The sequence below is a fragment of the Emys orbicularis genome, chromosome 15 (genome assembly GCF_028017835.1).
Source record: "Emys orbicularis isolate rEmyOrb1 chromosome 15, rEmyOrb1.hap1, whole genome shotgun sequence".
Classification (NCBI taxonomy): domain Eukaryota; kingdom Metazoa; phylum Chordata; order Testudines; family Emydidae; genus Emys; species Emys orbicularis.
This window is the reverse complement of record NC_088697.1, coordinates 14,026,551-14,036,550: the sequence shown is the minus strand read 5'-3', so window position 1 is coordinate 14,036,550 and position 10,000 is coordinate 14,026,551. Positions and strand designations below refer to the sequence as shown.

The following is a 10,000-nucleotide window of genomic DNA, read 5'->3' as shown; positions in this document are numbered from 1 at the left end:
TCCGGGGGGCGCCGACAGTCGGAGCTCAGGTCCCGGCCGCTGCGGGGCCCATGAGCTAAGAGCCGGGAAAAGCAGGCCGTCTCGGAGGAGGGCCGGGTGCCCTCCGCTGTCAAACGTGCCCGTTTCCCCCCCCTGGCAAGGTCGGGGTACAACAATACTCGGATTGATCCCCTAGGCTGAGCTCCGGTTCTCACAGGCTCTGAAAAACCTGTCCTCAGAAATCTCCGCACACAGTTCTTAAAAGACAGGTCGAAAAAGCCAAACCCCCCCCCTTCAGTGGTACGAACCTGGAATCGCGTCCGACCTCGTGGTTCTCTCGGTCGGCCGAAGCGGCGTGTGGCGACCCCTTCCGGACATCCGCGAGACGACCGGCCATCAGGTCAACCCATTCGCTCCAATGGGGTTGACCTGGTGGCCGAGCGGGGACTTTGGACAATTTTTCGGACTTGGAAAAAATTTTCGGGGCTTGGGAAAAAAAAAAAATGTCAGCCCGCTTCCTCCGGGTTGACCTGGTGGCCGAGCGGGGACTTTGACAATCTTTCGGACTTGGAAAAATTTTTCGGGCTTGGAAAAAATTGTCAGCCCGCTTCCTCCGGGTTGACCTGGTGGCCGAGCGGGGACTTGGACAATCTTTCGGACTTGGAAAAATTTTTCGGGCTTGGAAAAAAATTGTCAGCCCGCTTCCTCCGGGTTGACCTGGTGGCCGAGCGGGGACTTTGACAATCTTTCGGACTTGGAAAAATTTTTCGGGCTTGGAAAAAATTGTCAGCCCGCTTCCTCCGGGTTGACCTGGTGGCCGAGCGGGGACTTGGACAATCTTTCGGACTTGGAAAAATTTTTCGGGCTTGGAAAAAATTGTCAGCCCGCTTCCTCCGGGTTGACCTGGTGGCCGAGCGGGGACTTGGACAATCTTTCGGACTTGGAAAAATTTTTCGGGCTTGGAAAAAATTGTCAGCCCGCTTCCTCCGGGTTGACCTGGTGGCCGAGCGGGGACTTGGACAATCTTTCGGACTTGGAAAAAATTTTCGGGCTTGGAAAAAATTGTCAGCCCGCTTCCTCCGGGTTGACCTGGTGGCCGAGCGGGGACTTGGACAATCTTTCGGACTTGGAAAAAAAAATTTCAGCCCGCTTCCTCCGGGTTGACCTGGTGGCCGAGCATCTCACCGTCCCCGGACGCAGCGAGGGACTGGCTCCCGGCCGTCAGGATCGGGCCCCTGGAAGTCTGGGTGGGGTGCGGGGGGGGGGGGGGGGAATTGCCCGACGCCTCCGAGGAGCGCTACCGGGGCGGGCCGGGCCCCCCCTGCTCGAAAAGGAAAAGAAGGATCGGGCCCACGAGAGACAGGGACCCGGCCGCCAGGCAGGCCGACCTGGGTTCACCGTCCCCGGCCGCAGCGAGGGACTGCCTCCCGGCTGACTGGATCGGGCCCCTGGAAGTCTGGAAAAAGTTTAACCCGACGCCTCCGAGGAGGGGGCGCCCAGGGAAGGAGGGAGAACCGGGTTGACCTGGCAAAGCGGCCACCAGGTATACCAGTTAAAACCTATGGGTTGACCCGGTGGCCGGAAAGCATACCGGCCAGCCAGGTGAACCCCGTTCGATTCCACGGGTTGACCTGGTGCCCGGGAGGGGACTCGGACGGTTCCCCCCGGGGTACGCCTTCCTCGGCCCGAAGGAACAGGGTGCGAACCAGGCGCGGGGGCGGGGCGGGGAACCGCTGGAACCGCTGGGGGACGGGGGACGGGGAGGGGGGGAATGGATCGGGCCTGCCGGGACCCGGCCGCCAGGCAAGCCGCCCCGGGCTCACCCTCCCTGGCCGCAGCGAGGGACTGCCCCCCCCCCCACCCCCGGCTGACAGGATCGGGCCCGCTGGAAGTCCGGGAAAATATTTTTCCCGACGCCGGAGGGAGGGGGGGGGGGAGGGGAAGGGGCTCTGACGGGCCAGCCCGGGCCCCGGAGCTTGAAAAGGAAAAAAAAGGATCGGGCCCGCGAGAGACGGGGGCCCTGCCGCACGGGGCAGTCCGACCGGGGCTCGCCGTGCGGCAGGCCCGGGCGCCGGCAGGGGAAAGCGGGCGAGGAGGCGCGGAGCCGGGTGCCTACGGCCATACCGGACCGAACGCCCCCGATCCCGTCCGATCTCGGAAGGTAAACCGTCCCGGGCCTGGCTAGTACTTGGATGGGTGACCGCCTGGGAATCCCAGGTGCCGTAGGCAGCTTTTCCCGGTCCGAGCCAGCTCTCTCTCCTTTTTCTGGGGAGGAAGGAGAAGGGGGGGGGGGGGCGGGCCAGAAAGCCCCTCGTCGCTCCTGCCGAGTCGGAGGTCGCGGCCGCAGGTCACGGGTCGGGGCGCCTGGGGTCCGGCTCCCCCCAACACCCACCCGGCTTCCTCCGCGGAGGACCCCCGGCCACCGAAGCCGCTGGGGGAGACCCCGGGCATGGGGCGGACTGGCCCGGCCCCTCCCGGCCCCCCTGCGCCCGGCCGCCGGCCCGCGGGACCGCCCCGAATCCCCCCGCGGCCACCCAGGCGAGGCCTGGCCTGGAGGGCCCCACGGCGGGTGTCAGGCTCCCCGCCGCTTGCCCCACCGGGGACCCACGGCCACCGAAGCCGCTGGGGGGAGACCCCGGGCATGGGGCGGACTGGCGCGGCCCCTCCCGGCCCCCCTGCGCCCGGCCGCCGGCCCGCGGGACCGCCCCGAATCCCCCCGCGGCCACCCAGGCGAGGCCTGGCCTGGAGGGCCCCACGGCGGGTGTCAGGCTCCCCGCCGCTTGCCCCACCGGGGACCCACGGCCACCGAAGCCGCTGGGGGAGACCCCGGGCATGGGGCGGACTGGCCCGGCCCCTCCCGGCCCCCCTGCGCCCGGCCGCCGGCCCGCGGGACCGCCCCGAATCCCCCCCCGGCCACCCAGGCGAGGCCTGGCCTGGAGGGCCCCACGGCGGGTGTCAGGCTCCCCGCCGCTTGCCCCACCGGGGACCCACGGCCACCGAAGCCGCTGGGGGAGACCCCGGGCATGCGGCGGACTGGCCCGGACCCTCCCGGCCCCGCTGCGCCCGGCCGCCGGTCCGCGGGCCCGACCCGAATCCCCCCGCGGCCACCCAGGCGAGGCCTGGCCTGGAGGGCCCCACGGCGGGTCTGCAGCTCCCCCCGGGCTTCCTCCCCCGAGGACCCACGCCCCCCCTGAGCCGCAGGGGGAGACCCCGGGCCCGGGGCGGACTCGCTCGGGCCCCCCCCCTGCGCCCGGCCGCCGGCCCGCGGGACCGCCCCCGAATCCCCCCGCGGCCAGGCAGGAGAGGCCTGGCCTGGATGCCACGGAGGACCCGCGGCCCCCAAAGCCGCAGGAGGCGCCCCCGGCCCCGGGGCCGGTAAGCCCCGTGTCGCTCCCCCCCCCCTCACCCCCCCACCCCCCCCGCGCCTCGCTGCCGGGCACCGGGCACCGCCCCAGAGTCAGCCGCAGCCGGCCGGCCTGAGAGCTGCCCTCCTGTGTGAGACTACGTTGATACTAACCGGCCATCAGGCAGGTCAACCCCATTGCTAGACCTGGGTGGACCTGGTGGCCGAGCGGGGACTTAGGAAATTTTCCAGCCTTTTCCCGGGGCGTGACCTGTTGTCCCGGTGGGGACTTTGAAAATTTTACAGCCGCTTCCCGGGGCTTGACCGGTTGTCCTGAAGGCCCCCCACCCCCACCCCCACCCCCGGGCTCCTGCTCCCCTCTCCCCAGCCTCGGTGCTCCGCTCCCAGCCTCGGAGGCTCCCTCTCTGCGGCGGCTGCATCGCGTCCGAGGACGCTCACCCTCCGGAGGCTGGCTGTAAAGCCTGACACCCACCACCGCCGCCGCCCCGATTCTCCGAGGGGCGACTCTGAGGCCTCCCCCCACCCCCGGACCACCCTGGAGACGACTGCTAAGCCCCCACCCCCGGCCAGTCTAGGGGAAGACTGCTAAGCCTCTCCCCCCCCTGCCCCACCCACCCACACTGTCTGGGGGATGACTATTAAGCCTCCCCCCCGCCCAGCCTGGGGGAAGACTGTTAAGCCTCCCCCCCACCCACCCTGTCTGGGGGACGACTATTAAGCTTCCCCCCCGCCGGAGCGCCCGGGGGACGACTATTAAGCCTTCCCCCGGACTGCCCGGCGGACGACTGCGAAGCCTCCCGCTCAGCCTGGGGGAAGACTGTTAAGCCTCCCCCCCACCCACCCTGTCTGGGGGACGACTATTAAGCTTTCCCCTCCGGAGCGCCCGGGGGACGACTATTAAGCCTCCCCCGGACTGCCCGGGGGATGACTGCGAAGCCTCCCGCTTTGCCTGGGGGAAGACTGTTAAGCCTCCCCCCCCACCCACCCACCCACACTGTCTGGGGGACGACTGTTAAGCTTTCCCCCCCGGAGCGCCCGGGGGACGACTATTAAGCCTCCCCCGGACTGCCCGGGGGACGACTGCGAAGCCTCCCGCTCAGCCTGGGGGAAGACTGTTAAGCCTCCCCCCCCCCCACCCACCCACACTGTCTGGGGGACGACTATTAAGCTTTCCCCCCCGGAGCGCCCGGGGGACGACTATTAAGCCTTCCCCCGGACTGCCCGGGGGACGACTGCGAAGCCTCCCGCTCAGCCTGGGGGAAGACTGTTAAGCCTCCCCCCCACCCACCCTGTCTGGGGGACGACTATTAAGCCTTCCCCCGGACTGCCCGGGGGACGACTATTAAGCCTCCCCCGGACCTGCTCCATCTCGACTATTAAGCCCCCCTCTGTGGTCCTCAGGACCACTGCCGCGCGGCCCGCGGAGTGGGGTGACACCCGGGCCGCACAGCAAACCGGCCACCAGGTCAACCCATTGAATCCAATGGGTTGACCTGGTGGCCGGAAATCAAACCGGCCACCAGGTCAACCCATTAGATTCAGTGGGTTGACCTGGTGGCCGAGCGGGGACTTGGAAAATTTTACAGCCGCTTCCCCGGGGGTTGACCTGTTGTCCCGGTGGGGACTTTGAAATTTTTACAGCCGCTTCCCCGGGGGTTGACCGGTTGTCCTGAAGGCCCCCCACCCCACCCCCTCCCGGGCTCCTGCTCCCCTCTCCCCAGTCTCGGTGCTCCGCTCCCAGCCTCGGAGGCTGCCTCTCTGCGGCGGCTGCATCGCGTCCGAGGACGCTCACCCTCCGGAGGCTGGCTGTAAAGCCTGACACCCACCGCCGCCGCCGCCCCGACTCTCCGAGGGGCGACTCTGAGGCCTCCCCCCACCCCCGGACCACCCTGGAGACGACTGCTAAGCCCCCACCCCCGGCCAGTCTAGGGGAAGACTGCTAAGCCTCTCCCCCCCCTGCCCCACCCACCCACACTGTCTGGGGGATGACTATTAAGCCTCCCCCCCGCCCAGCCTGGGGGAAGACTGTTAAGCCTCCCCCCCACCCACCCTGTCTGGGGGACGACTATTAAGCTTCCCCCCCGCCGGAGCGCCCGGGGGACGACTATTAAGCCTTCCCCCGGACTGCCCGGCGGACGACTGCGAAGCCTCCCGCTCAGCCTGGGGGAAGACTGTTAAGCCTCCCCCCCACCCACCCTGTCTGGGGGACGACTATTAAGCTTTCCCCTCCGGAGCGCCCGGGGGACGACTATTAAGCCTCCCCCGGACTGCCCGGGGGATGACTGCGAAGCCTCCCGCTTTGCCGGGGGGAAGACTGTTAAGCCTCCCCCCCCACCCACCCACCCACACTGTCTGGGGGACGACTGTTAAGCTTTCCCCCCCGGAGCGCCCGGGGGACGACTATTAAGCCTCCCCCGGACTGCCCGGGGGACGACTGCGAAGCCTCCCGCTCAGCCTGGGGGAAGACTGTTAAGCCTCCCCCCCACCCACCCACCCACACTGTCTGGGGGACGACTATTAAGCTTTCCCCCCCGGAGCGCCCGGGGGACGACTATTAAGCCTTCCCCCGGACTGCCCGGGGGACGACTGCGAAGCCTCCCGCTCAGCCTGGGGGAAGACTGTTAAGCCTCCCCCCCACCCACCCTGTCTGGGGGACGACTATTAAGCTTTCCCCTCCGGAGCGCCCGGGGGACGACTATTAAGCCTCCCCCGGACTGCCCGGGGGATGACTGCGAAGCCTCCCGCTTTGCCTGGGGGAAGACTGTTAAGCCTCCCCCCCCACCCACCCACCCACACTGTCTGGGGGACGACTGTTAAGCTTTCCCCCCCGGAGCGCCCGGGGGACGACTATTAAGCCTCCCCCGGACTGCCCGGGGGACGACTGCGAAGCCTCCCGCTCAGCCTGGGGGAAGAGTGTTAAGCCTCCCCCCCCCCCACCCACCCACACTGTCCGGGGGACGACTATTAAGCTTTCCCCCCCGGAGCGCCCGGGGGACGACTATTAAGCCTTCCCCCGGACTGCCCGGGGGACGACTGCGAAGCCTCCCGCTCAGCCTGGGGGAAGACTGTTAAGCCTCCCCCCCACCCACCCTGTCTGGGGGACGACTATTAAGCTTTCCCCTCCGGAGCGCCCGGGGGACGACTATTAAGCCTTCCCCCGGACTGCCCGGGGGACGACTATTAAGCCTCCCCCGGACCTGCTCCATCTCGACTATTAAGCCCCCCTCTGTGGTCCTCAGGACCACTGCCGCGCGGCCCGCGGAGTGGGGTGACACCCGGGCCGCACAGCAAACCGGCCACCAGGTCAACCCATTGAATCCAATGGGTTGACCTGGTGGCCGGAAATCAAACCGGCCACCAGGTCAACCCATTAGATTCAGTGGGTTGACCTGGTGGCCGAGCGGGGACTTAGAAAATTTTACAGCCGCTTCCCCGGGGGTTGACCTGTTGTCCCGGTGGGGACTTTGAAATTTTTACAGCCGCTTCCCCGGGGGTTGACCGGTTGTCCTGAAGGCCCCCCACCCCACCCCCTCCCGGGCTCCTGCTCCCCTCTCCCCAGTCTCGGTGCTCCGCTCCCAGCCTCGGAGGCTGCCTCTCTGCGGCGGCTGCATCGCGTCCGAGGACGCTCACCCTCCGGAGGCTGGCTGTAAAGCCTGACACCCACCGCCGCCGCCGCCCCGACTCTCCGAGGGGCGACTCTGAGGCCTCCCCCCACCCCCGGACCACCCTGGAGACGACTGCTAAGCCCCCACCCCCGGCCAGTCTAGGGGAAGACTGCTAAGCCTCTCCCCCCCCTGCCCCACCCACCCACACTGTCTGGGGGATGACTATTAAGCCTCCCCCCCGCCCAGCCTGGGGGAAGACTGTTAAGCCTCCCCCCCACCCACCCTGTCTGGGGGACGACTATTAAGCTTCCCCCCCGCCGGAGCGCCCGGGGGACGACTATTAAGCCTTCCCCCGGACTGCCCGGCGGACGACTGCGAAGCCTCCCGCTCAGCCTGGGGGAAGACTGTTAAGCCTCCCCCCCACCCACCCTGTCTGGGGGACGACTATTAAGCTTTCCCCTCCGGAGCGCCCGGGGGACGACTATTAAGCCTCCCCCGGACTGCCCGGGGGATGACTGCGAAGCCTCCCGCTTTGCCTGGGGGAAGACTGTTAAGCCTCCCCCCCCACCCACCCACCCACACTGTCTGGGGGACGACTGTTAAGCTTTCCCCCCCGGAGCGCCCGGGGGACGACTATTAAGCCTCCCCCGGACTGCCCGGGGGACGACTGCGAAGCCTCCCGCTCAGCCTGGGGGAAGACTGTTAAGCCTCCCCCCCACCCACCCACCCACACTGTCCGGGGGACGACTATTAAGCTTTCCCCCCCGGAGCGCCCGGGGGACGACTATTAAGCCTTCCCCCGGACTGCCCGGGGGACGACTGCGAAGCCTCCCGCTCAGCCTGGGGGAAGACTGTTAAGCCTCCCCCCCACCCACCCTGTCTGGGGGACGACTATTAAGCTTTCCCCTCCGGAGCGCCCGGGGGACGACTATTAAGCCTTCCCCCGGACTGCCCGGGGGACGACTATTAAGCCTCCCCCGGACCTGCTCCATCTCGACTATTAAGCCCCCCTCTGTGGTCCTCAGGACCACTGCCGCGCGGCCCGCGGAGTGGGGTGACACCCGGGCCGCACAGCAAACCGGCCACCAGGTCAACCCATTGAATCCAATGGGTTGACCTGGTGGCCGGAAATCAAACCGGCCACCAGGTCAACCCATTAGATTCAGTGGGTTGACCTGGTGGCCGAGCGGGGACTTAGAAAATTTTACAGCCGCTTCCCCGGGGGTTGACCTGTTGTCCCGGTGGGGACTTTGAAATTTTTACAGCCGCTTCCCCGGGGGTTGACCGGTTGTCCTGAAGGCCCCCCACCCCACCCCCTCCCGGGCTCCTGCTCCCCTCTCCCCAGTCTCGGTGCTCCGCTCCCAGCCTCGGAGGCTGCCTCTCTGCGGCGGCTGCATCGCGTCCGAGGACGCTCACCCTCCGGAGGCTGGCTGTAAAGCCTGACACCCACCGCCGCCGCCGCCCCGACTCTCCGAGGGGCGACTCTGAGGCCTCCCCCCACCCCCGGACCACCCTGGAGACGACTGCTAAGCCCCCACCCCCGGCCAGTCTAGGGGAAGACTGCTAAGCCTCTCCCCCCCCTGCCCCACCCACCCACACTGTCTGGGGGATGACTATTAAGCCTCCCCCCCGCCCAGCCTGGGGGAAGACTGTTAAGCCTCCCCCCCACCCACCCTGTCTGGGGGACGACTATTAAGCTTCCCCCCCGCCGGAGCGCCCGGGGGACGACTATTAAGCCTTCCCCCGGACTGCCCGGCGGACGACTGCGAAGCCTCCCGCTCAGCCTGGGGGAAGACTGTTAAGCCTCCCCCCCACCCACCCTGTCTGGGGGACGACTATTAAGCTTTCCCCTCCGGAGCGCCCGGGGGACGACTATTAAGCCTCCCCCGGACTGCCCGGGGGATGACTGCGAAGCCTCCCGCTTTGCCTGGGGGAAGACTGTTAAGCCTCCCCCCCCACCCACCCACCCACACTGTCTGGGGGACGACTGTTAAGCTTTCCCCCCCGGAGCGCCCGGGGGACGACTATTAAGCCTCCCCCGGACTGCCCGGGGGACGACTGCGAAGCCTCCCGCTCAGCCTGGGGGAAGACTGTTAAGCCTCCCCCCCACCCACCCACCCACACTGTCCGGGGGACGACTATTAAGCTTTCCCCCCCGGAGCGCCCGGGGGACGACTATTAAGCCTTCCCCCGGACTGCCCGGGGGACGACTGCGAAGCCTCCCGCTCAGCCTGGGGGAAGACTGTTAAGCCTCCCCCCCACCCACCCTGTCTGGGGGACGACTATTAAGCTTTCCCCTCCGGAGCGCCCGGGGGACGACTATTAAGCCTTCCCCCGGACTGCCCGGGGGACGACTATTAAGCCTCCCCCGGACCTGCTCCATCTCGACTATTAAGCCCCCCTCTGTGGTCCTCAGGACCACTGCCGCGCGGCCCGCGGAGTGGGGTGACACCCGGGCCGCACAGCAAACCGGCCACCAGGTCAACCCATTGAATCCAATGGGTTGACCTGGTGGCCGGAAATCAAACCGGCCACCAGGTCAACCCATTAGATTCAGTGGGTTGACCTGGTGGCCGAGCGGGGACTTAGAAAATTTTACAGCCGCTTCCCCGGGGGTTGACCTGTTGTCCCGGTGGGGACTTTGAAATTTTTACAGCCGCTTCCCCGGGGGTTGACCGGTTGTCCTGAAGGCCCCCCACCCCACCCCCTCCCGGGCTCCTGCTCCCCTCTCCCCAGTCTCGGTGCTCCGCTCCCAGCCTCGGAGGCTGCCTCTCTGCGGCGGCTGCATCGCGTCCGAGGACGCTCACCCTCCGGAGGCTGGCTGTAAAGCCTGACACCCACCGCCGCCGCCGACCCGACTCTCCGAGGGACGACTCTGAGGCCTCCCCCCACCCCCGGACCACCCTGGAGACGACTGCTAAGCCTCCCCCACCGGACCGCCCGAGGGAAGACTGCTACGCCTCCCGCCAGCCCTTCCCCGCCCAGCCTAGGGGAAGACCGCTAAGCCTCCCCCCCCGCACAGTGTCTGGGGGACGACTATTAAGCCTTCCCC

At 67.9% G+C, this 10,000-nt stretch overlaps 1 non-coding gene across 1 annotated transcript; it reads left to right on the top strand.

Moving 5' to 3' along the window:
* Positions 1 to 2,089: 2,089 nt before the first annotated feature.
* On the top strand, positions 2,090 to 2,208 carry LOC135889812 (5S ribosomal RNA). Its single transcript, XR_010562138.1, has one exon. It is a non-coding gene; the product is annotated as a 5S ribosomal RNA (ribosomal RNA).
* The last annotated feature ends 7,792 nt before the right edge of the window (positions 2,209 to 10,000 follow it).